General features: G+C 40.6%; 1 long non-coding RNA gene across 1 annotated transcript; it reads left to right on the plus strand.

Moving 5' to 3' along the window:
- Positions 1–1,106: 1,106 nt before the first annotated feature.
- On the plus strand, positions 1,107–22,842 carry LOC104230681 (uncharacterized). Its single transcript, XR_711904.2, has 2 exons — positions 1,107–1,467; positions 22,514–22,842. It is a non-coding gene; the product is annotated as an uncharacterized lncRNA (long non-coding RNA).
- Positions 22,843–27,549: the final 4,707 nt, after the last annotated feature.

Genomic DNA, 27,549 nt, shown 5'->3' on the forward strand with positions numbered 1-27,549 from the left:
CTGTAACAGTTTAGTAGGCTTTTCAGACTTGTGTTGGATTGATAGATGCTCATGACTAGTGATACCCCGGTATCGGGCTGTTGGGTTGTATTCCGCAAATTGTTTGCATTGTCACTGCTTACCTTTGGGTTATTTATTACGTTTTAGACTTAATTCTTATTGTTTAAATGCTTAAAACTGGAATGGGAAAGTGTCGGCTGACCTTGTCTTCATGAGAGGCGCCATCACGACCGGGTCTGGATTTAGGGTCGTGACAAGTTGGTATCAGAGCCTAGGTTACATGGGTCTCACGAGTCATGAGCAGGTTTAGTAGAGTCTCGCGGATCGGTACGAAGAAGTCTGTATTTATCCTCGAGAGGCTGTAGAACCTTTAGGAAAAAACTTCATATTCTTGAAATTCTTATCGTGCAAATCTGTTGATCGAGTACTAAACTTCTGTTGTTCTATTCTCTCACAGATGGTGAGGACACGCGCTACCAATCAGGATGGACGACCACCAGTACCACCAGATGTGGCCACCAGTACCACCAGACATGAAGAAAACTCCTAAAAATAGACCAAAAATAAGTTTTATTGATTTTTAGGAATTTTTTCTTTATTTAGTTGCAGTTCATGCATTTTAAATATTTTAAAATCATAGAAAAATCATAAAAAATTATCACGTTTTAATTTCATGTCATCTTAGTTTCAATGCGCATGTAGGAATTAATTTTATCAAGCAAAAATCACAAAAAATTGTCATTTTTACATATTTAGACTTTAGTTTTTAAAATTAGTATTTTTCTTTAGTTTTAAGTTAATTAGTTGTTTTAATGTTAGAAATAGATAAAAAATTTTAATTTCTATAAAAATAGATTGATTTAGGATTTTAATTAATTGGATTTTTAAAATCAAAGAAAAAAAAAAGAAAACAAAGAAAGGCAAAAGGGCTATTTTGTAGCTCAAAATCGGACTGGGTCAGTTTGAAACAACTCATTTGATTTAAATCCCTAGTTCATTTTAAAGGCCCAAACCATTAACCCATTAACCCTTTCCCTCTTTGTACCCTAAATCCCTCACATTAAATAGACCTAAGACAAAAAAATACCATCATATCTTTTCCCCATCTCTAGACCTAGCGCAACTTTTTCCCTTTCTTTACAAAAAAAAAAAAAAAAGATCTTTAGACCCTTAGAAAAACGGAAAACGGCGCTGCTTTTTGAGTTTCAATGGAGACGATTAGCTTAAGTAGCTTTGGCGATTTTTCATCTACTGCTCTTTCCTCAACTTCCAAGGAGTTTTGAACAGAAAACGCTATTTGGAGTCTTTGTTGAGGTGGGTCTAAAAAACGACTACAGCTGGGGATTTGTGCTTTGATTTCTGAAATTGAAGCTGTGTGGGATCGACCCCGCTGTTGTTGAGCTCCGGTTTACTGATTTCAGCACTTATTTGGTCTCTTCTTCTAAATTTAGTTCTTTGAACAACTTGGTATGTCCTCTTTTAAACTACTTTCAGATCTGTTTTAATATGAAATTCGACATGTTTCTTAGCCTATTCGACTGTTATTCTTTGAATTTGTGACTTGCCATCTTTATAGTAATTATTAAATCCCATGAGAAATGATGGACAATACTTTCAGAACAATGTTGGTTTTATTTGCTGGATTATCTTTCAAAGTGTTGTTGGTGATATTGCGCTCTTTGTGACCACAACGCATCAATTTGATTTGTTCAAATCAGTTAGATTCATAAGGTATTTATGTTGGCTAAATTAAGGGTAGCTGTTTCCATTGGATTCCGGCACCAGAATTTCATTTTGTTGACATCTGTGATTTTTACGTCTAAATTAAGATCCTGTCATAGTACATGTGAGTTTGAAGTAGTGAATCATTAATCAGTGGATTTTCATGACAATTCAGGCTTCAGTTAAGTCCAATCCACAATTTTGGCCGTGAATAATATTGTTGCTAAAGAATCAATTGTTTAAGCATCTTCTATTAAGTTATTAGATAATATGCCTTTAGCATTCCATGTTCTGTTTCTTGTTAAAACGTTAATACGACTTCATTTCATTTTTGTTAAGAACTTACATGTTCATCCTCTTACTCATATAATTATATAGTGTATTTGTCTGGTAGTTGATCATCATTGTAAAAATTGCATTTAACCAGGGACCTTATTTTGTTTGGCTATGTTGGATATTTTCAATTGCTATAGTAACTCCTTCTTTCATAGTTTTTTTTCACTAAAAAAAGTTTGAATAAATGCATTACTTCAAGAACAAATGACGTTTAGTAATAATTCATTTCTTCCCCAATAATCCCAAAACCCATGGCCCTCACTTAATTAATTTTTAATTTTTTTTTTAAAATCGAGGTGTGTCATTATTAAATTTTCCATGGCCCTCGCAAACTTTAAAGTGCGTAGTTGCTTTAGGCGCGCAATTTAAATTAATTTCCTTAAACTCGGGTGTGCATTTCATGTGACCCAAATCCAAATCTCAACAGCGTTAAATAAAATGTGTCGTGGACCGCGGGTGCATTTCATGTGGCGTGGTTCAAGACGTGTTTTAGATAACGTTGAAACTTCCTAAAATTAAATAAAAGCGGTTTGAAAATTAAAAATGCACATAAGTTTAAAATGTATTAAAATTAGATAATTAAGCCAATAATAACAGTGAGCGACCGTGCTAGAACCACGGAATCCGAGGGTTCCTAATACCTTCCCTCGGGTTAACAGAATTCCTTACTTAGAATTTCTGGTTTGCAGACTTTACAAGGAAAGTCGAGTTTTCCTCGATTTGGGATTAAAAATAAACTGGTGACCTGAGACACCAATTAAAATATTCCAAGTGGCGACTCTGATAAATAAATAATTCCATTTCGAATAATGTCACTTAAATTGAAAAAACTCCCTACATATACCTTCGGGTGTGTAAAAAGGAGGTGTGACAGAACCTTGCACATAATCCCACACTAAATACAATGTCTGGCCTGCTGGCAGTAAGGTAGAGTAAAGATCCAATAATTCCCCTATCATACACATTTCAAACTCACTTCCATGAGTTTAGCAAATTCTTTACATAATGAGTCAGTTGTAGCTCCAAATATGATGTCATCCACATAAATTTAAACAATGAGCAGGTTCTTTCTCGGTTTCTCCAAATACAATGTATTGTCAATCTTTCCTCTTGTGAAGCATTTTCCAAGAGAAACTTGGATAGTATCTCGTACCAGGCTCTAGGGGCCTGCTTCAATCCGTACAGTGCCTTATCCAATTTGAATACATGTTCAGGATGTGTATGACATTCAAAACTTGGAGGTAGCTTGATATAGAGCTATTCCTTGAGAAAACCATTCAAGAAGGCACTTGTTCACATCCATTTGGAATAGGGTGAATTCTATATGTGAAGCAAAGGCAATGAGGATCCTAATAGGTTCCGTGCGAGCTACTAGGGCAAAAGTCTCATCATAATCAATCCCTTCCTCCTGATTATATCCTTGGACAGCAAGCCTTGCTTTGTTCCTTGTAGTATTTCCATGTTCATCTAGCTTATTCCTGAATACCCACATGGTCCCTAAGATGGTTCAGTATGGGGGTCTAGGTACCAGGTGCCAAACCTTGTTTCTTTCAAATTGATGTAGTTCCTCTTGCATTGCAGTAATCCAGTCTGCATACTTCAAGGCTTCCTTGATATTTTTGGGTTCTATTTGGGATAGAAATGCAGAGAAGGCTAGGGAATTTCTGGTTTTTTGATCTTGTCTGAACTCCAAAATCAAGGGGGGATTATATTATCAAGTGGATGAGAGCTTTTGTGTTTCCAAATGGGGACTGAAGTTTGATTAGTAGAGGAACTGAGTAAATTAAGTGGATTTCCCTGCACTCCTTGTTCTGCTACTTGTGGAGTACCTTGCACTGAATCTCCAACTCTTTCTTCAGCTTTAGTGGTAGTAATTGAAGTACCAGGGTCCTTTCGAGAAGTGGAGGAGGATGTTGCATTGTCTTCACCTGTCTCCTTCATCTGTCTCATCATATCAGCCTTCACATTTGAAGCATCAGATATTTCCCATGGGCCAAAAGTGGTTCATTATCTTGATCATCACTGTTTCCTTCTTTGTTAGAGGAGGGTGTCTCGTTGAATAACACATGAACACTTCCTTCCACACAGTGTGCCCTTTTGTTGTAGACTTTATGGGCTTTGCTTTGAGGGGAGTATCCCAGAAGGATTCCTTCATCGCTTTTTGCATCAAACTTCCCAAGCTGGTCCTTCCCGTTGTTGAGAACATGGCATTTGCATCCAAAGGTTATCAGATGAGTTAGCTTTGGTTTTCTTCCATTGAGCAGCTCATAGGAGGTTTTGTTTAGTAGAGACCTGATCATACACATGTTCACCAAGTAGCAACCAGTGTTTATTGATTCTGCCCAAAATTTTTTTGGCGATTCCACTGTCAATGAGCATTGTCCGTGCCATGTCTTCCAGAGTTCTGTTCTTTCTTTCAACAATGCCATTTTGCTGTGGAGTCCTTGGTGCTGAGAAGTTGTGAGTGATACCATTTTTGTTACAAAACTCATCAAATTTGGCGTTGTCAAATTCTGTCCCGTGGTCAGATCTGATGCATGTTACCTTCAATTCCATCTTCACTTGGATCTTTTTGATAAAGGCCACAAATACCTCGAAAGTCTCATCTTTTGTTCGAAGAAACATTGTCCAAGTGAATCTTGAATTTTGCAGACCACGAACCAGGTCCTTCTGAATCAATTTATTCAGAAGTGAGAAGCTTACATACCCCAATCTTCTATGCCAAAGTTCTGCGTCATCATCAATAGACTTCAAACATCTCATATCACCATCTTGTAGAGATTCAAATTCAGCAACGTAGATGTTCTTGTATCTTTTGGCTAGTAAGACCACTTCGCCAACTGTGCACACTTTTGATAAGAACTTTACTTTGTTCCCTTTATCACAGATTTGAGAAACACTCAGGAGACTGTACTTCAGGCCATCCACATAATACATATTCTCAATTGAGTGTTAAAGAGACTTTCCAACTTTTCCACCACCGAGAATGTACCTCCTTTTTTTTTAAAGGATACATTCTCTTCCTATAAGGGGTTTCAATGAGAGAAAATCCATGGTGCTTCCAGTCATGTGCTTTGAGCATCCACTATCCATGATCCATTGCAGTCTGCTTCCTCTCACTGTTCCCTGCACATGTAAATTATGGGTTAGATTTAGGAACCCAAACTAGTTTGGGTCCCTTGTAATGAGAAAAGGGATGAATAAGAGTTTTTCTAGTCCATGCAGGCAATATTCGTTTTTTGCGAGTGGCACTTGGTCCTTCTTTAGTAGTCACTTTTTCAGCAAACACTTTGTTTTTCTATATAGATTGAACCCTAGCCTAGCAATTTTCTTTGAAGTGTCCATTGTTCCCACAGTGGGTACAAAGCCAGTTATCAGGAATTGTGACTTGCTGTGAGGGTTGTAAGGAGTATTCTCCTTTTGGAACCCGATTCCCTGTCTATTTCCACTATTGTTGAAGTACATGGAAGTGACAACATCTGAGGACCAGGTCCATTTGAGAGATTTCTCAAGATAAATTTTTACTTTCTTCAATTCAACTTGAAGCTACCTATTTTTCTTGAGTTCACCACATAGACTAGTTCTCACATCATTTAATTCTTTTTCAAGTTTGATGTGTGTTTCACTAGCTACTCCCTTCCCTTTTTCAATACTTACATGCCTATGTTCATATTTGAGTCCCTCGATGGTTTCCTCTAGATCTGTGATAACCCCCAAAAAGTCATCCCTTGCTTGCTCAGTATCAACAATTTTCTCTTCTAGGGCACTCTTTTCTTTGCTTAGGTTTTTTATGGTTTCCTTCAAGTCAACAACCACTATCGTCAAGTCATCTCTCTAATTTTCTACACTATTTATTTTTTCAGTTAGAGCTTCCTTTTCTTTTTCAAGATTAGATATGGTCTCATTTAAATCCACCACACAGACCACCAGATCATCTCTAGATTGTTCAGCATCTCCTAACTCTATGGTCAGGACATCCTTATCATTAACAAGACTATAATATGCATCAATTAGAACATTTGCTAATGACATCAAATTCTTAGAAGAGTAGGACTTCAGATTTCTCAGAACATCCCTGAAATTTACCTCATCATTATCACCCTCTTCATCATCATCAGACTGAGCCATTAATGCAAACAGTGAATCATATTCCTTTGCTTCATGTTCCACTGCCATCATGGAACTGTTTTCTGCATCTGGTTCCCCTTCTGATTCAATAGAGGAGTCTCCCCAAGCAGCAAGAGCTTGCTTCACTACATTGTCAGTTGCACTTTTTCGGCTGAATTGTTTGTCAAGAACCGGGTTCCTTTTTGCTGCTTTGTCCGAGTTTTGTTTGTAATGCTCCTATTTTAGAAGTGGGCAGTCTTTGATGAAATGCCCTGGCTTTCCGCACTTGTTACAGAGATCATAGTTTCTTTGTTTGCTTGTACTATCTCTTTTAGGTATACCACCATTTCTTCGAACCATCTTTTGAAATCTTTTAGTCAGATAGGCCATATCACTATTTTCTTCACTTGAGTCATTGTTTTCAACCTTGAGCACCAGGTTCTTCTCCTTCTTCGACTGTCTTCTTTCACTGTCTCTCTGTCTTTTCATCTCGTATGTCTTCAGATTTCCAATCAGCTCATCCATGGTTAGAGTTTGTAAATCTTTAGCTTCGGTGATATCATTCACCTTACTCTCCCAAGATCCAGGTAGAACACTGAGAACTTTCCTTACAAGCTTGTTTCTGGGAATAACTTCTCCAAGTGATGAAGCTCATTTATGATAGATGTGAATCTAGTGTGCATATCTTGTATAGACTCATCATTCTTCATCTTAAAGAGCTCATACTCGGCGGTGAGCATGTCAATCTTGGACTATTTAACCTGAGTAGTTCCTTCATGTGCCATTTGCAATACTTCCCATATTTCCTTGGTAGAATCACATGCTGAGATTCTATTGTACTCATCAGGTCCTATACCATATACCAAGATTTTCTTGGCACGAAAGTTTTTTTTTACAGCTTTTCTGTCAATATCACTGCATTCTTTTCTGTTTTTCGGCACCATTGGTCCAGTTTCTCCAAGCTTCTTCATAGGAACATGTGGACTATCACAAATGACGTCGCATAGCTCTGAATCTTCTGCCATTATGAAATCATGCATACGAGTCTTTCACCAGCCGTAATACTACCATTGAATCCAGGGGGTCTATAGGTTGATTGTCCTTCCTCAAAGTTAAGTGGAGCAGCCATTGAGAGCCTTTCTAGGTTTTAACCTTTTAGAAAGAACCCGCTCTGATACCAATTGTTAGTTTATATGGATCCACCATACTATAGAGTACCTGGTCCTCTATGAGTTTTCACTGCAAATACTAATAAACCAAACTGTATAGAGATCTGGTCCTATATCAGTTCCCACAGTGCTAACTACTGAACCAGTATGTAAATGAGACAAAGGATTTTTACGTGGAAAAATCCCAAATCAAGGGCACAAAAAACTACGACCTACACTAGTATGATTTCAACTTCACTAACTTGTAAACACCTATTACAATCCACTTTGTAATGACTCTATTACAAAGAATTTAACTCAACTAACTTGTGATACTCTTACCACAAGCTACTTTGTCACTCTCTAGTTACAAAGAACTTAATCACTCTAACTTGTAATATACTTATCACAAGCTACTTTGTCATTCACTAGTTACAAAGACTTCAATCACTCTAACTTGTAATACACTTATCACAAGCCACTTTGTCACTCACTAGTTACAAAGATTTCAACCTATGACTAACTCTAGTCACAACACAAATTCAAATGGTTTATTATTTTGAGTTTCCTAAAACAAAGCTTCTAATAAAGCAAGATAGGAATTACAGTGAAGAACAAATAACAAAGACTCAACAAACCTAAGGACTTAAGATATCTTCAATCTTTGGATCTGGTCCTTGAGGTTGCAGCATCTTTGTTCTTTAGAGAGGTGTTTCTCGCACTTGAAAGAATATCACTGAAAATGCTCAAGTGTTGTCTTGTGCCTTGCACCAGGTTGTTATACTACAAAAGATATCACCATAGTGATGTCAATTCACAATAGTGATGTCAATTCTTGGTTAGTACATGCCTCTTCCCAATGGGAAGTGACTGCTGCACTGTCTGTTGCACTGTCGCGTGTATAGTTGCACACAGTCACTTTCTACAGTTGCTTTCCAGCTGTATAGTTGACTTATACTTCTATCAGGGGAACACCAAGGGATTAGGTCCCTAATCTGGTTCTTGTGAATCTAAAGGAACACTACCCAAATTATCTTGAGTTGATTAACTTGAATGATTGTATCGGGCATGCTTCAGGTCCTTTATCTGGTTCTATACAAAAAGTTTGTTTGATAATCAAAACATAGATTAAAAGACCTTAAGCCCATCAAGGTTCTTCCCAAAGCAAATAGGCGAGGCCAACCGCCTCATGATAATGTTCCCGTCCCTCCCCCACCTCCACCAAGAGCGAAAGGACACCGAGTATTGCCGAATGAGAGTTATGCAAGTGCTATCATTCCCCCCATTAGGGCAGGTAACATACAAATCACCAGTGTGATGCTTACACTAATTGAGCAATGGGGTTCTTCACCGGGGCTCCGAGTCAAAATGCTTATAAGCATCTCAAAGGGTTCGTCGATACTTGTTGGGGGAGCAAGCAAACCAATGTCTCCGAGGAGGCGCTGCGGTTAAGGCTATTTCCTTTTTCTCTACAGGAAAGGCATTGGATTGGTTAGAGAGATTGCCCAATCATTCCATCCATACATGGGATGAGTTAGGGGAGAAATTCATTGCCAAATTCTTCTTTCCGGGGCATATGGCTACACTTCAGGATGAGATTCTCGTGTTCAAGAAAGAGCCCAATGAGCCATTGCACGAGATTTGGGAACCATGGTTAAAGAGTGCCCGAATAATGATATGACTGAGGCCATGATCCAACAAACCTTCTATAGGAGGATCAACACAACAAATCAATGTGTGATAAATCAACTCGCCGGTGGGAACTTCATGAAAACGCCTTATGCCGAAGCTTGTGAAATTCTTGATGAGACGGCGGATACCTCATCGGCATGGCAAAGTAGAGCCAATATTCCTCAAGGTGACCCTAATGTCATTCACCTACACAAGGAACTATATGATGGAAGCTTCAATAGTCATTCACTACAATGAATCAATTGGCCAAAGCTCCGCTTCAATAGGATCAAGAGACGAAACAAGTGAATGCGATGGAAGCTGTGAATATGATGATAAACAAGAGACGACAAGGTCAACAAATGCAAAGCCATCGGGAACAATTTATGCAAGATGATAGTGGGTATGACCAAGGTGATTCATTCAATGACCAAGAAGAAGAAGTGCAATATGTCAACAATTATCAAGGACAAAGAAATAATACTCAAGGACAAAATCAACAACAAATGGAGGTCACAAGGAAATCAAGAAAATTGAAACAACCAAAGCCACCAAGGCAATTGGAGTGGTAGTAACAATAATCAGGGCAATTGGAATAATCAAGGTAACCAAGGCAACTGGGGAGACAATAATCAAGGCAATTGGGGTGGCAACAATCAGAGCAATTGGGGAGGTAACAACCAAGGAGGGTGGAACAACAATAACAACAACCGAAGGTCGACTTTTCAAAGGCCCCCGATGTTCCAACAACCGAGCAATCCACCTCGCTATCCTTCTCAAGGTCCGATCTCTTCTAACAATGAGATGGGTAGAATTGAGAACATGTTAAACAGATGATGGAGAAGACTGCTATGAACACGTAATTTTTGCTCTATATGAAATACTCCTAAAAAACAAAGAAAATAGGTTTTTTCCAAATTGTTTGCAATTTTACAGAATTTTTGCATGATTTTTTATTAATTGTTTGTATTTTTGTGCACGTTTAATTTTATTAAAATCATGAAAAATACCAAAAATACCATGCATTGTATTGAGATTTTGTTTTCATATTTTAAGGAATATTTAGTTAATTGTTTTATTAAGATGAAAATCACAAAAATTGGTTCACTTCTACATTTTTAGCTTTTTATTTTAGATTAGTAATTTTTCTCTTTTAATCTAGGATCAACTAATTTTTAAATATTATAGTTAGGTAATTAGCTTAATTTATAATTTAAATTAATTTAGGGATTTAATTTAGGATTTTTAATTAAAGAAAAAAAAATAAAGAAAAAAGGAAATAAAAAGGATAATTGAACAAAAGGGTTTAAATTTGAATTTGGGCTGATTTTATGCCCAAGTCCGTTCCCAAACCACCCAGGCCCAATGTCACAACCCTGATTCGTCCTTCGTGAACTATCATGATGACACCTAGTCTCTACGACTAGGTAAGCCTAACAATGCATAAAATAAACAAAAATATGCGGCAGAAATAATTAAAAACTTAAATAGGAAAATAAAACAGTGTTTAAGGTGCCGCTCGGCACATACAATAACTCTCGAAACTAACAACATTTTTCAAAACCTAGAATCTCATGAAACACAAGCTTTTGAATGTCTACAGTGTCTAACTCCAGAATATCTAACAAAGAAAAGAAAAACAGAAGGGCTAATACTTAAAAGGAGAGTAGAAAGGGACTCTTTGGTCTGCGGACGCGACAGATATACCTCAGAGTCTCTACAAGTACCTCGTCTCAAGGGTGATAAGTCTGAGTGGAAGTACCTGGATTTGCACATGGAAAACATGCTCAGAAAGGGCATGAGTACACCACAACGGTACTCAGTAAGTGCCAAGCTAACCTCGGTCGGGTAGTGACGAGGAAGGTCAAGGCCCTACTAAGGTTAAATAAAATATAAAGTTCAACGGTGTAGAACAAAATAGTATAAATAAGTACAACAGTAAAAGTAACACAGGATATAAAGGATAACAACAACTACTATAGAGGTAAAGTAAACACAGAAAGAAATATAGCTCAGCACAAAGATAACAACCGGGGATCTCCCAGGATACCGTCCTGTAGTCCCAAATATAAATATCCAGTGGATCTCCCGGGATACGGTCCTGTAGTCCAACTCATAATGCAAGGGGATCTCCCGGAATACCGATCCGTAGTCCCAAATGCAAATAGTTAGTACGGGGGGAATCTACCGGGTGAAATTCGGTAGTTCCAATGTAAATGTGCAGGGGGATCTCCCGGAATTTCGTTTCGTAGTCCCAAAGTAAACATAAAGGGGGATCTCCCGGGATACCATCCCGTAGTGCCAAAGTAAACACACAACAACAACAAGAAGAGTACACTGTTCAATTCAAGTTCCATACCAAGGTAAAATAAGTACTTCTAACCTAGCATGCTGCACGTAATCCAAATAAGGCAGTTTGAGCAAGTAAGACAATTAAGTCAATTAGACATGCTTTCCTAAGCTACCAACATGCTTAAATTGCAAGTAGTATAAGCAGGAAAAGAAACATACTAGTAATTACTTAATGAAAACCTGATTTTCAAAAATTAGCACAAATATGCACTCATCACCTCACGTACAAGGCATTTCAATTATCAATAATACTAAATCCTAAGGGGAATTTCCCCCACACAAGGTTAGGCAAGCCACTTACCTCGAACCGGCTCAAAATCAACCCGGAATTACGTTCTTGCCACAAGTACTCGACTCCAAATGGCCCAAATCTATTCAATTCAATTGCATAATGTAAATAACACTTCAAGTAACTGATTCTACAAATAAATTCTAAGCTAATATGCGAAATTAGGTAAAATGACCAAAATGCCCCTTGGGCCCATGCCTCGGAATCGTGTAAAATTTACATTTTCAGAATCCTCGTACTCTCACGAGTCTATACATATCAAGAACACTGAAATCGGAGTTTAATTGACCCCTCAAATACCCATTTTAAGGTCTCTTAATCTCAAGCCCTAATTACCCATTTTGCACTGATTTTTCCCTAATATTTCACCACTAATTAGACCTTTAATCATATATAAACGAGTTATGAAGTCAAGAATATTACTTCCAAGCGATTCCCCTTTGGTTTCCTCAAAAATCTCCCTCAAAAGCTTCAATCCCGTTCAAAAATGGAGGAAAAATGAAGAAGGGTCGCAGATTGGCTATTTAAATACTGCCCGGGTATTTGTACATCGCGATCGCGTAAAATGAGGTGCGATCGCGAAGAGGAAAATCTGATGGCTCTTGAACTGGCTATGCGAACACATGATGAAGCACGCGAACGCGGAAGAGGGAAAGGCAGGCTTACGCATTCGCGGACATCACAAATGCGTACGCATAGAGTAAATGGTCACAGTACCCCCCGCTCCTAGTTCTACTACGCGAATGCGAACAAAGGGATGCAAACATGAAGGAGGAGGGGGCAGACTTCCGCGATCGCGAGCCAAAACATGCGAACACGAAGAATAATTAAATCATCCTCCGAAATTACACTATGCGAACGCGGAGGGAAGGGTGCGAACGCGATTAAGTTCAGCAATTCCAATAAGTTCCAAAATGACCCGTTGAGCATCCGAAACACACCCGAGGCCCCCGGGACCTCAACCAAATATGCCAACCAATCCTAAAACATCATTCAAACTTGTTCCAATCTTCAGAACGCTCAAAACAACATCAAAACACCAATTTTACATCGGATTCAAGCTTAAGAATTCCAAAAACTCTCAAATCACGTTTTCGATCAAAACGTCTATCAAACCTCGTCCGAATGACCTGAAATTTTGCACACATGTCCCATTCAATACTACAGAGCTACTCCAACTTTCGGAATTCCATTCCGCCCCCGATATCAAAATCTCACTATCGAACCAGAAACTTCAAAAATTCAACTTTCGGCATTTCAAGCCTAAATTAGCTACAGACCTCCAAAACGCAACCCGGACACGCCCTTAAGCTCGAAATCACCCAACGGAGCTAACAGAACCAACAGAATTCCATTCCGATGCCGTCTTCACACTGCTCCAACTACGGTCCAATTTCTGAAAACTTAAACTCTCATTTAGGGACTAAGTGTCCCAAAACTCTCCGAAACTCAAAACCAAGCATCCCAGCAATTTAAAATAGTAGAAACAAACACGGGGAAAGCAATTAATAGAGGATCGAGGCATTAATTCTTAAAACGACCGGCCGGGTCGTTACGTTCTCCCACACTTAAACATTCGTTCGTCCTCGAACGAGCATAGAGACATACCTGAAGTAGTGAAAAGATGAGGGCAACGACTGCGCATATCCTGCTCGGTCTCCCAGGTTGCCTCCTCGACCAGCTGACCCCGCCACTGAACCTTCATTGATGCAATGTTCTTTGACCTCAGCTTTCTAACCTGCATGTCCAATATTGCCACTGGCTCCTCAATATAAGATAGATCCTTGTCCAACTAGACTAAACTGAAATCCAACACGTGCGATGGATCACCGTGATACCTCCGGAGCATCAAAACATGAAATACCGGATGAACCCCTGCCAAGCTGGGAGGTAAGGCAAGCTCATAAGAAACCTCCCCAACACGCCTCAATATCTCAAAAGGGCCAATAAACCTCGGACTCAACTTCTCTTTCTTCCCAAATCTCATAACGCCCTTCATAGGTGAAACCCGAAGCAGAACACGCTCTACAACCATATAGGAAACATCACGAACCTTACGGTCCGTGTAACTCTTCTGTCTGGACTGGGCTGTACGGAGTCTATCCTGAATCACCTTAACCTTCTCCAAAGCATTCTAAACCAAGTCTGTGCCCAATAATCTAGCCTCACCCAGCTCAAACCAACCCACCGGGGATCTATATCGCCTACCATATAAAGCCTCATACGGTGCCATCTGATGCTAGACTGATAGCTGTTGTTGTAGGCAAACTCCGCCAATGACAAGAACTGATCCCAAGACCCTCTAAACTCAATGGCACACGCACGGAGCATATCCTCAAGAATCTGAATAGTGCGCTCGGACTGTCCGTCCGTCTGAGGGTGAAATGTTGTACTAAACTCTACCCGAGTACCCAAATCATGCTGAACGACCCTTTAGAACCGTAATGTGAACTGAGTACCCCTATCTGAAATGATGGAAATTGGGATACCATGCAGACAAACAATATCTCGGATATAAATCTCCGCCAACTGCTCCGAAGAATAAATAGTATACATAGGAATGAGGTGCGCGGACTTGGTCAACCAATCCACAATCACCCAAATGGCATCGAACTTCCTCAAAGTCTAGGGGAGCCCAACTACAAAGTTCATGGTGATCCGCTCCCACTTCCACTCTGGAATCTCTATCTACTAAAGCAACCCACCCGGTCTCTGGTGCTCATACCTCACCTGCTGACCGTTGAGGCACCGAGCTACAAACACAACTATTTCTTTCTTCATCCGCCTCCACCAATAGTGTTTCCTCAAATCATGGTACATCTTCACGGCACCCGGATGAATGGAATACCGCGAACTATGTGCCTCATCTAGAATTAACTCCCAAAGCCCATCAACATTGGGTACACAAATCCAACCCTGCATCCTCAATGCCCCATCTTCACCAATAGTCACATCTCTGGCATCGCCATGCTGCACATTGTCCTTGAGGACAAGCAAATGAGGGTCATCAAACTGACGCTCCCTGATACGATCAAATAAGGAAGTCCGAGAAATCACGCAAGCTAGAACCCGACTGGGCTCCGAAAGATCCAATCTCACAAACTGACTGGCCAAGGCCTGAACATCCATCACCATGGGCCTCTCCGCTGCTGGTAAATAAGCCAAACTCCCCAAACTCTCTACCCGACGACTCAAAGCATCAGCCACCACATTGGCCTTGCCCGGGTGATACAAAATAGTGATATCAGTCCTTCAGCAACTCTAACCACCTCATCTGGCTTGAACAGGTGCTACAAGCTCCGATGATCAGTATAAATCTCACAAGGAACACCGTACAAATAATGACGCCAGATCTTTAGGGCATGAACAATAGCAGCTAGCTCGAGATCATGGACATGGTAATTCTTCTCATGTACCTTCAACTATCTGGACGCGTAGGCAATCACCCTACCGCCCTACATCAAAACCGCTCCAAGGCCATTCCCCGAGGCATCACAATAGACGCATCACACTGTTCCGTCCACTGGAACGGAACACCCTTCTGGGTCAGCGTGATCATAGGGTCTACAATCGATGAAAACCCTCAACAAAATAACGGTAATAACCTGCCAAGCCAAGAAACTGCAGATCTCTGTAGTTGAAGATGGTCTGGGCCAACTCTGCACTGCTTCCACTTTCTTCAGATCCACCTGAATACCCTCACTCGATACCACGTGGCCTAAGAATGCCACAGAATCCAACAAAACCTCACATTTTGAGAACTTTGCATATAATTTCTTTTCCCTCAGAGTCTGGAGCACTGTCCTCAGGTGCTGCTCCTGATCTTCCCGACTCCGGGAATACACCCGAATATCATCAATAAAGATGACGACGAACGAGTCAAGATACGACCGGAACACACTATGCATCAAATGTATGAAGGCTGATGGGGCATTGGTCAGCCTAAATGACATAACAAGGAACTCATAATGACCATACCGAGTCCTGAAAGTAGTCTTCGGAATATCTGGCTCCTGAATCTTCAACTAATGGTAACCTGAGCGAAAGTCAATCTTAAAAAACACTCGTGCGCCCTGAAGCTGGTCAAATAGATCATCAATACGAGGCAAAGGATAACACTTCTTCACTGTAACTTTGTTCAACTGGCGATAATCAATACACATACGCATAGAACCATCCTTTTTCTTCACAAACAAGACAGGAGCACCCCAAGGTGATACACTGGGCCTAATAAAACCCTTATCAAGCAATTCCTGTAACTGATCCTTCAACTCCTTCAACTTAGGAGGAGCCATACGATATGGAGGAATAGAAATGGGCTGAGTGCCCGGCAACAAATCAATGCCAAAATCAATATCTCTATCGGGCGACATGCTTGGAAGATCAGCTGGAAATACATCGGGAAAATCCCGTACTACTGGGATTGAATCAATTGTAGGGGTATCAATACTGACATCTCTCACATAAGCTAGATATGTGTCACACCCCTTCTCAACCATTCGCTGAGCCTTAAGGAAAGAAATAACTCCACTGGGAGTGTGATCTAAAGCACCCCTCCACTCAATACGCGGTACACTTGGCATAGCCAGCATCACGGTTTTGGCGTGACAATCAAGAATAGCATAATGGGGCGACAACCAGTCCATGCCCAAGATAAATCGGCTCTGGTCTCAAAATCACTAAGAGCAACCAAACACGATTGATAAACGCGGTCCACAATAAGAGAATCTCCCACAGGAGTAGAAACATAAATATGGAAACTCAAAGAATCCCGAGGTACACCCAAATGAGGAGAAAAATAAGAAGACACATCTGGATCGAATAGAACCGATGCATCTCTATTACAACCAGTATAATACCTGTGATGACAGAATCGGATGCAACAGCCTTGGTACGGGCATGAAGGACATAGTATCGGGCCTGGTCTCCCCCTCTAGGGCGACCCTACCTCCCCGACCTCAACCTCTAGCTGGCTGACCGGGTAGGGTAGCAACTGGAGCTGTAACCATAGCCTGAGAATTCTGCGGGACACGCTATGACTGAGAAGTCTATAGAGGTGCACCCCTCCTAAGTTTGGAGCAATCCTTCACCATATGGCGTGTGTCACCACACTCAAAACAAGCTCTAGGAGGACGTGGTGGATGTGACTGGCTCGGGCCAGGTCTGCTGGACTGACCACTGAAAGCACCCCGCGCAGGAGGCGCAGTAGATGCTAGCGGTGCATAATAAGGTTCCTGAGGCCTAGGGGGAGCTGAAATACCATTGGCTGTTGGAAGAGCTGAATGAACGGGGGCGACTCATATAACCCATACCATGACGATCTGCAGCTGGGGCACATGTACCGGAATAATGGCCCGACTCTCGAGACCTCTTAGCCTCCCTCTCCTATCTCTCTCCCTAGCATGCATACCCTCTATTCTCCTAGCAATTCTCACCACTTGCTAATAAGAAATATCCATCTCCAACTCACGAGCCATGCTAGACTTGATTCTAGGAATAAGCCCCTCAATAAACCAGCGAACCCTCTCGCGAACAATAGAAACCAAGGCTCGGGCATATCTAGCCAAGCTGGTGTAACAGACAGCATACTCTGAGATAGTCATAGTACCCTTGCGCAAATGCTCAAACTCTGCGCGCCATGCGTCCCTAAGGCTCTAAGGAACAAACTCTCTCAGGAACATATCTGTAAACTGAGTCCAAGTCAGTGAAGCTGCCTCATCCGGACTGTCTAACTCATAGGTACGCCACCACTCATAGGCAGCTCCTCGAAGCTAGAAGGCAGTGAAAGAAATCCCGCTCGATCATGATATACCCATAGTACGGAGGATCATACTTCTTGAACTTCTCAAGCCTCCGCTGCTCATCCTCTAAAGCCGCTGCCCTATCCTCGGGCTGACCTGGGACTATAGGCTGTACATGAAAAATCTCTGGAACCTGATCAACATGCACTCGCTGCTCAGGAGTGCGGGCGGCGGGAGTCTGTGCTCCTCCCTCGGCCTGAGATGTAGCGGCAGAAAGGGGAAGCAACCCTGCCTGAGCAAGAGTGGTGTACATGCTCATGAACTGCGCAAGAGTCTCCTAAAGTGCTGGAGTAGTAGTAGCAGTAGGCGTATCAAGTGTCTGGACTCCGACTGGAACTGCTGGTGGTACCTCGGTGGCAGCTCACGCGGGTGCTCTGGCTGCACCGCGTGCGCGTCCTCCGCCTCTACCCTGGCCTTGGCCTCTGACGGCTGCAGTAGGAGGTGCGGGTACCTGATCATCTCGGGTAACACGTGTCCTCACTATCTGCGAGAGAATATAAGATAGAAGTTTAGAATTATGATATAAAATTTTTTCGCATGACAAGGAAATCAAATAAAGTGGAAGTTTCCTAACAGTTACATAGCCTCACGTATATAAGTACAGACGTCTCCGTACCGATCCACGAGACTCTGATAAACTGACTTGTGATTCATAACTCCTATGAACCTAGAGCTCTGATACCAACTTGTCACGATCCCGGTTTGCCCTCCGTGAACCTTCGTGACGACACCTAGTCTCTACGACTAGGTAAGCCTAACAATGCAGAAAATAAACAAAAATTTGCGGAAGAAATAATTAAAAACTGAAATATTAAAATAAAATAGTGTTTAAGGTGCCGCTCGACAGATACAATAACAACTCTCGAAACTAACAACAATTTCCAAAACCCGGAATCTCATGAAACACAAGCTTTTGAATGTCTATAGTGTCTAACTCCAGAATATCTAACAAAGGAAAGAAATACAGAAGAGCTATTACTTAAAAAGAGAGTAGAAAGGGACTCTTCGGTCTGCGGATGCGACAGATATACCTCAGAGTCTCTTCAAGCGCCTCGTCTCAAGCGTGATAAGTCTGAGTGGAAGTACCCAGATCTGCACATGAAAAACATGTGCAGAAAGGGCATGAGTACACCACAACGGTACTCAGTAAGTGCCAAGCCTAACCTCGGTCGGGTAGTGACGAGGAAGGTCAGGGCCCTACTGAGGTTAAATAAAATATAAGGTTAAATGGTGTAGAACAAAACAATATAAATAAGAACAATAGTAAAAGTAACACATGATATAAAGGACAACAATAACTACTACAGAGGCAAAGTAAACACAGAAAGAAATACAGCTCAACATAAAGATAACAACTGGGGATCTCCCAGGATATCGTCCTGTAGTCCCAAATATAAATATCCAGTGGATCTCCCAGGATATCGTCGCGTAGTCCAGCTCATAATGCGAGGGGATCTCCCAAAATACCGATCCGTAGTCCCAAATGTAAATACTCAGTACAAGGGGAATCTATCGGGTGCAGTCTCGTAGTTCCAATGTAAATGTGCAGGGGGATCTCCCGGAATACCGTTTCGTAGTCCCAAAGTAAACATACAGGGGGGTCTCCCGGGATACCGTCCTGTAGTCCCAAAGTAAACACACACCAACAACAAGAAAAATACACAGTTCAATTCAAGTTCCATACCAAGGTAAAACAGGTATTTCTAACCTAGCATGCTGCACGTAATCCAAATAAGGCAGTTTGAGCAAGTAAGGCAATTGAGTCAATTAGACATGCTTTCCTAAGCTAAAAACATGCTTAAGGAAAAGAAACATACTAGTAATCACTTAATGAAAACCGGATTTTCTACAATTAGCACAAGTACGCACTCGTCACCTCACATACAAGGCATTTCAATTATCAATAATACCAAAGCCTAAGGGGAGTTTTCCCCATACAAGGTTAGGCAAGCCACTTACCTCGAACCTCCTCAAAATCAAATTGAAACCACGTTCTTGCTACGAGTACTCGACTCCAAATGACCCAAATCTATTCAATTCAATTGCATAATGTAAATAACACTTCAAGTAACTGATTCTACAAACAAATTCTAAGTTAATACGCGAAATTAGCTAAAATAACCAAAATGCCTCTCGGGCCCACGCCTCAGAATCGGGTAAAATTTAGATTTTCAGAATCCTCGTACTCTCACAAGTCTATACATATCAAAAACACTAAAATCAGAGTTCAATTGACCCCTCAAATACCCATTTTAAGGTCGCTTAATCTCAAACCCTAATTAACCATTTTGCACTGATTTTTCCATAATTTTTAACCACGAATTACACCTTTAATCACATATAAACGAGTTAAAAAGTCAAGAATATTATCTCTAAGTGATTCCCCTTTAGTTTCCTCAAAATCTCCCTCAAAAGCTTCAATCCCGTTCAAAAATGAAAGAAAAATGAAGAAGGGTCGCAGATTGGCTATTTAAATACTGCCTAGGTATTTGTACATCGCGATCGCGAAGAGTAAAATCTGATGGCTCCTGAACTGGGCTATGCGAAGGCGTGATGAAGCATGCAAACGCAGAAGAGGGAAAGGCAGGCTTATGCATTCGCGGACAGGACAATGCGAACGCATAGAGTAAATGGTCACATTACCCCCACTCCTAGTTCTACTACGCAAACACGAACAGAGGGATGCAAACGCGAAGGAGGAGGGGGAAGACTTCCATGATCGCAAGCCAAAACATGTGAATGCAAAGAACAATTAAATCATCCTCCGAAATTACACTACGCGAACACGGAGGGAAGGGCGCGAACGCAATTAAGGAAACCAGATACCAGCAGTTCAGCAATTCCAACAAGTTCCAAAATGACCCGTTGAGCATCTGAAACACACCCGAGGCCCTCAGGACCTCAACCAAACATGCCAACCAATCCTAAAATATCATTCAAACTTGTTCCAATCGTCGGAACGCTCAAAACAACATCAAAACACCAATTTTACATCGGATTCAAGACTAAGAATTCCAAAAACTCTCAAATTACGCTTTTGATCAAAAAGTCTATCAAACCTCGTCCAAATGACCTGAAATTTTGCTCACACGTCACATTCAATACTATGGAGCTACTGCAACTTCCGGAATTCCATTCCGACCCCAATATCAAAATCTCACTATCGAACCGGAAACTTCAAAAAATCAACTTTTGGCATTACAAGCCTAAATTAGCTACGAACCTCCAAAACACAACCCGGACATGCCCCTAAGCTCGAAATCACCCAACGGAGCTCACAGAACCAACGGAATTCCATTCCAAGGTCGTCTTCACACTGCTCTGACTAGGTCCAATTTCTAAAACTTAAACTCTCATTTAGGGACTAAATGTTCCAAAACTCTCCGAAACTCAAAGCCAAGCATCTCGACAAATCAAAATAACAGAAACAAACACAAGGAAAGGAGTTAATAGGGGATCAGAGTGTTAATTCTTAAAATGACCGACCGGGTCGTTACATCCAAATAATTAACCTACCCGGTCTACCCCTGTTTTAAAACCAAACGACCCCGTTTTGCTTTACTTCATCACAACCGTTGGATAATTGTGATCCAACGGCTCGGAACTGGCCGTACAATCACTATATGTGTGTCCGAACCAGGTCTGACCCCCCATTACCCCTCTTATTCTGTCTCTCACCCAAACCATGAGCCAAAACCTAGCCACCCTAAATTCGCACGCTACCTCTGCCGTTGACCACCCGCCGGAAAATCGCCTCACGACGGCTCCGACGCTCCAATCTTCCCCAAATTAGTACCATGCAACCCCCATCCTCTCCTCTTCCCAAATCCACTATTAGCTTTCCCAAAATTCCCACCTATTTTCTTTAAATCCAGATCTGAGCCTTTGAAGAAAACCCTAAATCCCATTCCTTGCCTCCTAGGGCTCGATTTGACTCGAGACTTGCATTAAGCAATTGTTCTGGTTACAGACAATTGACTAATGCTAGTCTTGGCTTTATTCGAGCGTCGCCGACCTCTGACCAAGGTCACTGATGTCCAGTAAAGTTCATCACCCTCGTCACTCTTCGATTTGCTTCAGGCGTCATGCTCATTCCGATTAAGAATCGGTTCCCTCCTCTTTATTTCTTTGTTTTGTTTTGCTTTCTGATCTTCTTTTGCTTCTGTTCAAGATATTTTATTATCTACTGGCTTATACTAATTTTGACTCTTAACTTTTTAAGCTAAATTTAGCATGATTTTCTTTTCTTATTCTGTTTCTTCTTGTTTTTCTGTTCTTTTTTTTTATTTCTAGTGTTTAATTGCATGCTTTAGGATTTTCAGTGTCCAATTTCATGTGTTTGTTCGTCTTGATTGTTTTAATATGAATTAGCATATTTTAGCATGTTTCCTTGCATGAAAATTCCCGCTGATTCCATCATGATTTAATTCATGTTAGGGTTAAGTTTAGTTTAGGTTTCGGATGCTTAGTACTCTAAGTTCAATTGCATTGTTTCATGCTCTGTTTGTATGTTTTTGATTTAATTTTGGATATTTGCTGGCCTTGTTGGTGTTTGCCCTAATTTGTAAGTCATTAGAAACTGGTAGGTTCAATTGAACAATAAAAGAACTTTAAGGGTCTTTCAAGAGTTAAAATTAAGGGAAATAGGGTAAGGTTGCTTTAGGAATGTTCTGGAATAGGGGCAATTGGTCCTATTTGGCCAGCACAAAATGCTGAAACCAATTAGAGACTGACAGCTGTCCCAATTTTGTTAGAAAGATGCTTTTAGGGACTGTGTGAGGGAATAATTCCCTAATTCTGTTCTACAACACATGGCATTTTCAGGGCTTATGTATAGAATCTTTCTCTCACTCTTTAGATAGACTTTCAGACCCTAAAACCCCCCAAAAAGGTTCTGCACTGTTTTATTGAATAGCTGAATTTTCTATGATTTTCACAAGAAAAACTAGAACAAGTTCTCTTGAAATTTTTGGATTTTAAAAACTGAAACATGGTTTAATTTTGGAGTTGTGCTACTGCTGCTGGACTTCTATTTTTGTTCATTTCTGCTGACTTCAGGATTCTTTTCTTCTATTTTCTGTATTCAGGTATTCCTCATAAGCTTTGAAATGCAAAAGTGAAGATGTAATATATTGGCTTGAAATTGAAAACTCCAGATCTTGTTTTGTTTAATGTCCTCTTTGTTTCTTTCTTTTGTTTGTTCTTTCTTTCCATCCATTTAAGCTTGTTTAAAACTGATGCTTTATTCTATAATTCAGTCACAATGTTTAAATTTGAAAGTTAGAATTGGTTTAGCTGTTTCATGTGTGGCTGAACAGTTTTGCTATGCCTAAGAGTTGTAATATTTGGGACTGTGTTAGAACCTTTGATTGTATGCTATCTGTATGTGCTTGAATGGATGAATACCCTCAGCTAAGTCATCTTGAGTTTTAATATTATTTAGGGCTAGGTTAATACACAATAAGTTCATATTAATATTTAGTATGTGTTGAATCATCTTATGTTTTGCTAAGATTAGTTTGTATATGTAAACTTTCCATACTGTCACTATTAATAGCAAGTCATTAAAGTTATGTTTATAATCTAGGCATCTATGCACCTTGGTGTTCAAAATTGCTGTTTTGTTTTGCCATGGGTAAATTAGAGGGAGACGGGCCTCATTGGGGCCTTTAATATTGAAACATTTGTATGTTTAAGTTTCAAGTTAAGTCATGAATAAGTTTAAGATTCAATCTTTCATTGTTAGTCTTAATAATGGTGATGAATTAAGATCCATGATATGTTTTTATTCAAACCTTTGGATTTTTGTGTGGTGTCTGCTACACGGGACTAAGTCTCAGTGGGCCTTAATGTAAAGGCCTTCCTTCGTTGTAGGTTGCTGGGCCCAACCTTGGCCCATATAAGGCATTTCGCCTGAAATTGGTCTCAACATGTGTTCTCTTGTTTCTTTTCACTTTTTGGGCTTAATTCCGAGCCCTGTTTTATTCAGTAGCCTTAATTCGTTAAGTTTTTCACGTTTGATATAATAGAATTGGGTTTCTCTAATAATTGGAAGTTGGACCATGGAAGGACTGGGCCTGGTACTTGGCCATTCAAAACTATTGGGGCCTCTTGCTTTTGTCCTCATCCCTGGGCTCAATCTCGAGCCCAGTTTTCTTGTTATCCATTTGAAAGATCTTTAAATGATATTGGGCTTACTGCTGGCCCAGAACTCTTTCGAATAATTAAGCGCCTTAATTTATCCAAATGCTTACTTATATTTAGTAGCTGTAGATTGGCTTTAATTAGATGAAGCTTGAACATTCATAATTCATTTTTAGTTGAATACTTTTTGTAAACAAGTTGAGGTGTGCCATCCAATCACATAGTCTATGGCCCTCACATCAATATCTTTATTAATGTAGAAAAATACTTTGAACTCTCATAGTCTTGCTTTAGCCGCGTTAAATAAATTATCATAGCTACGGGTACAGATCCCGTGACGTAGTTGTGATGCTTAATTTCTAAAATCCGGGGGTACAATTATGTGACCCGACCACAATTTAATCTTATTAATAAAATAAACATGTTGTGGATCGTGGGTACGATTCCCGTGACATGATTCACAACGTGTAATCAAATAATTAGTTGTATGACAATCGGATTATTAAAAGCGGTTTTAAAAGGGATAAAATGTACATAGGTTTCAAAAATATCTTAAAATCAGATAAATAGGCCAATAATAATAGTTGAGCGATCGTGCTAAAACTACGGAACCCGAGAATGCCTAATACCTTCTCCCGGGTTAACATAATTCCTTACCCGAATTTCTGTGTTTCGTGAACTGTAAAGTAGAGTCAAATTTTCTCGATTCAGGATTTCAAACCGGTGACTTGGGACACCATAAATTATCCCAAGTGGCAACTCTGAACTTAAATAAATAATCCCGTTTCGATTATTGTCACTTTAATTGGAAAAACTCCCCTATACCCCTTCCGGTTAGAAAAAGGAGGTCTGACAGCTCTGATGACTCTGCTGGGGCAAGAATTCAGAATCTCTGGTTCAGGGTTCAAGAATTTGAGCTTAGAATAATTGTTATATTTGGCTTTTATTTAATATCTGATTTTTACATGCTTGGGCCTAATGTGCTAAATGCCGCTTTTTATCGCTTTAATATTATTTGAACTGTATATAAATTGTTGCGAAACCTTTCTCTTCTCATCTTCGGGGAAGTGCATGCTGCCCTGACTTTTTTTCTGTTAGTGTCATACCTTGATTTAGAAAGAGGCTCAGACAAGTTACAAAGCCGGATGACCTTTTGGTTCCCGGTACGTAGCCCCCTCCCTCCGCCCCCGGCTCGAGTTGTCCGCTCGGGTACACCAAGTCTAGAACAATATACCCAGGTTTTGAACCTAGAATAACTCAGCCTCATGCCGGATCCCTAGTAGGAACGCTTGTTTGCATCATGTGCATTTGACTTTGGGGACTCAACACAGGGGTTGGGTCTGTCTAGGACAAGCGTACCCGAAAATAAAGAGACCAACCTGATGCATTTTTATGTGCTACCTGTGCATTTATTTGTTTCGGATTGCATGTTGACCGGCTTCTAGATTAAGTGAGGAAAATCAAAAGAAAAATCAAGTTTGGGGTATGAGAGAGAATTTCATCTATTTCCCAAAATCTGGTATCCAAAATATCTCGAAACTCTATCGAAAAGTTTTGAAAAAAGGAAGAAAAAGAGGAGAAAAATTATTTCAAAGTGCTTATATTTTAGTTGCGTCAAAACTGGTTGCGGGTTTGATTTTCACCGAATGTGGGATACGTAGACAACTCTCATCGAGTCAGCCCCGCTTTTGAAAATTTTGAAAAAACAAATATATGAAGTGTCATCATTTTTGTCATAAATAAAGTGGGTGATGCCGTTTTTGTCTAATTAGCTGAATGCCCCAATAGGACGCCGGAAAGCTGTTTTTGCAAGAATAGTCAGTAACGGTTTCTTTGATAATTTTTGGCCATTTAGCGAACACAACCCTAAAATCTTCCATTTCGAAGTGTTGAAGGGCCGTATTCGCAAAAGTAGCCCTGATTTAATTGATTTTTCAAAATAAACCCTTTTTATCAGTTTTTAAAATAAGATTCATTTTAAACCAATTACCTTAATCTAAATGTGTAGAATGAGCACGAGTCAAACTTTACCAATGAAGGTCATGACCAAGATTTCGTTGGAACTACACATGTGATGGGAAGATTTAGGTAAGCCAGGACGAGACATGGTCAACCATTACTTGGGGTGGCTCACCGGATTGCTAAAGATCAGGCCTAGGGGAGATATAATAAAAACACTGGTGACATTTTGGGATCCAACTCACAACGTTCTACATTTTTCGGACTTCGAACTCACACCTACTTTAGAGGAGATAACGGGTTATGCTGGGAGTACCGAGGGTCTAAGAAATAAATACCTAGTCACTCTAAGGGTCGTCACCCCACACAAGTTTTTGGATTTGTTAAAAATAAGCAGATGGGTCTAGTATGTAGATTTGGCGGGTAGGTTTTCCACTCTATACTTCATATACCAGCGGTACAGACATGTAGGGGGTTTGAAAACCCAGAAAGCAGAATCTGTAGTAAAGGGAACCGACCAAAATGGGAAGAGCATAGGTGTTTCGCTTTTATAATAGCCTTTTTGGGTCTTCTAGTGTTTCACAGGAAGGATGGGAACATTGATCTACGTGTAGCCAGAGTCGTCAATACTTTGATCATCAATTCCAAGGACACCCGTGCACCTATGATAGTGTTTGAAATATTTCAAGCTCTTACAGCCTGCAAAACCGGAGTAGATTTTTTCGACGGTTGCAATTTGTTTCTACAAATGTAGATGATTGAACATCTATATCATCGTCCTCGATACATGAACTATGGGTCGACAGGGAAAAGCTGCATAGAAGAGTTTGATACAAGGGTCGATGGGTTCAAGATGCCGGAAGGGGTCGTAGATTGGATATCTTGCCTCCGCTCCATAACTGCCGATAAGATAGAGTGGACGTTGGGTTGTCTTTCTGTTAATAAGATTATATACATGCCTACCACCGGTCCTCACTTCCTCCTGACGGGTCTCAGAAGTATCCAACCTTATGCCCTGTACCGGGTTTTGAGACAACTGGGAAGATGCCAAATAATACCCAAGGACGAAGACCTTAGCATTCATGCGGTCGAGATCCGTTCTGATGGCGAATTTCATGAAGCAGTGGTTCGCCAGATCTAGAGTGAGTGCCAATACCTGGCGGCAAACACCCAAGTGCATGATTTATCAAAGGGTGAAGTCTCATCTGGTTACCTTGCTTGGTATAAAAGAAGTGTTGAGTTTGGAAGACCCGCCAAAAGACCCCACCTCCAAGAATTTGTTGAAGCATCACAGGAACAACGTGATTGGCTGGCTAAAGAAAACGAGTATAGGGCCACCATAAGCAAGTTGGAAAAGCAAGTCAGAGATCTTCAATTTGAGAGTGGTTTACAAGCCGCTACGGATGAGGGTGAAAAGAAAAGATTGGCACAAGAAAATGAAGCCCTTCGAGCCCAAATTTAGAAGATGAAAATAGCAGCTGAGAACCCTGCCAGAAGTGAAAAGGATGAGAAACTGATAGACAACTTGAGGCGGAAAGTATGTGACTATGGTTTTGATTTGGAAAAGACCGAGGGCGAACTAGCAAAGGCCCGAGCAAAGTTGGCCAAGAATGCGGAGGAACGGGCATATTTCGTTCAATAGTTAAAGGAAAAATACGACAAAGGAGTCATGGGGATGGAGAAAATGATCAATACCCTTGAGAGCGAAATGACCAAGCAAGCAAAGAACTTCAAAGCAGAAAGGGAACACCGCTATGCCTTGATGTCGCATTTAGAAAAGGACCTGCAACAATAGCAAGAGCAAAATCATTCAGCCACACCAATTTTGGAGGCCAGATCTCAACAGATCGGACGTCTTCTACAAGAGAAGGGTGTCATCAGGGAGATGGTTAGAAGGATTGCTGACTATATTGTGATGAAGTGCAATGAATGCGAGGACATGACCAGGTTCATGTTCTTCGTTGCAGTTATGATTTTTGTCCGCCAGATAATGGATGACTTATATTGCCTCCAAGAAGAT

This window comes from Nicotiana sylvestris, chromosome 6 (genome assembly GCF_000393655.2).
Source record: "Nicotiana sylvestris chromosome 6, ASM39365v2, whole genome shotgun sequence".
In the NCBI taxonomy this organism is placed as follows: Eukaryota; Viridiplantae; Streptophyta; class Magnoliopsida; order Solanales; family Solanaceae; genus Nicotiana; species Nicotiana sylvestris.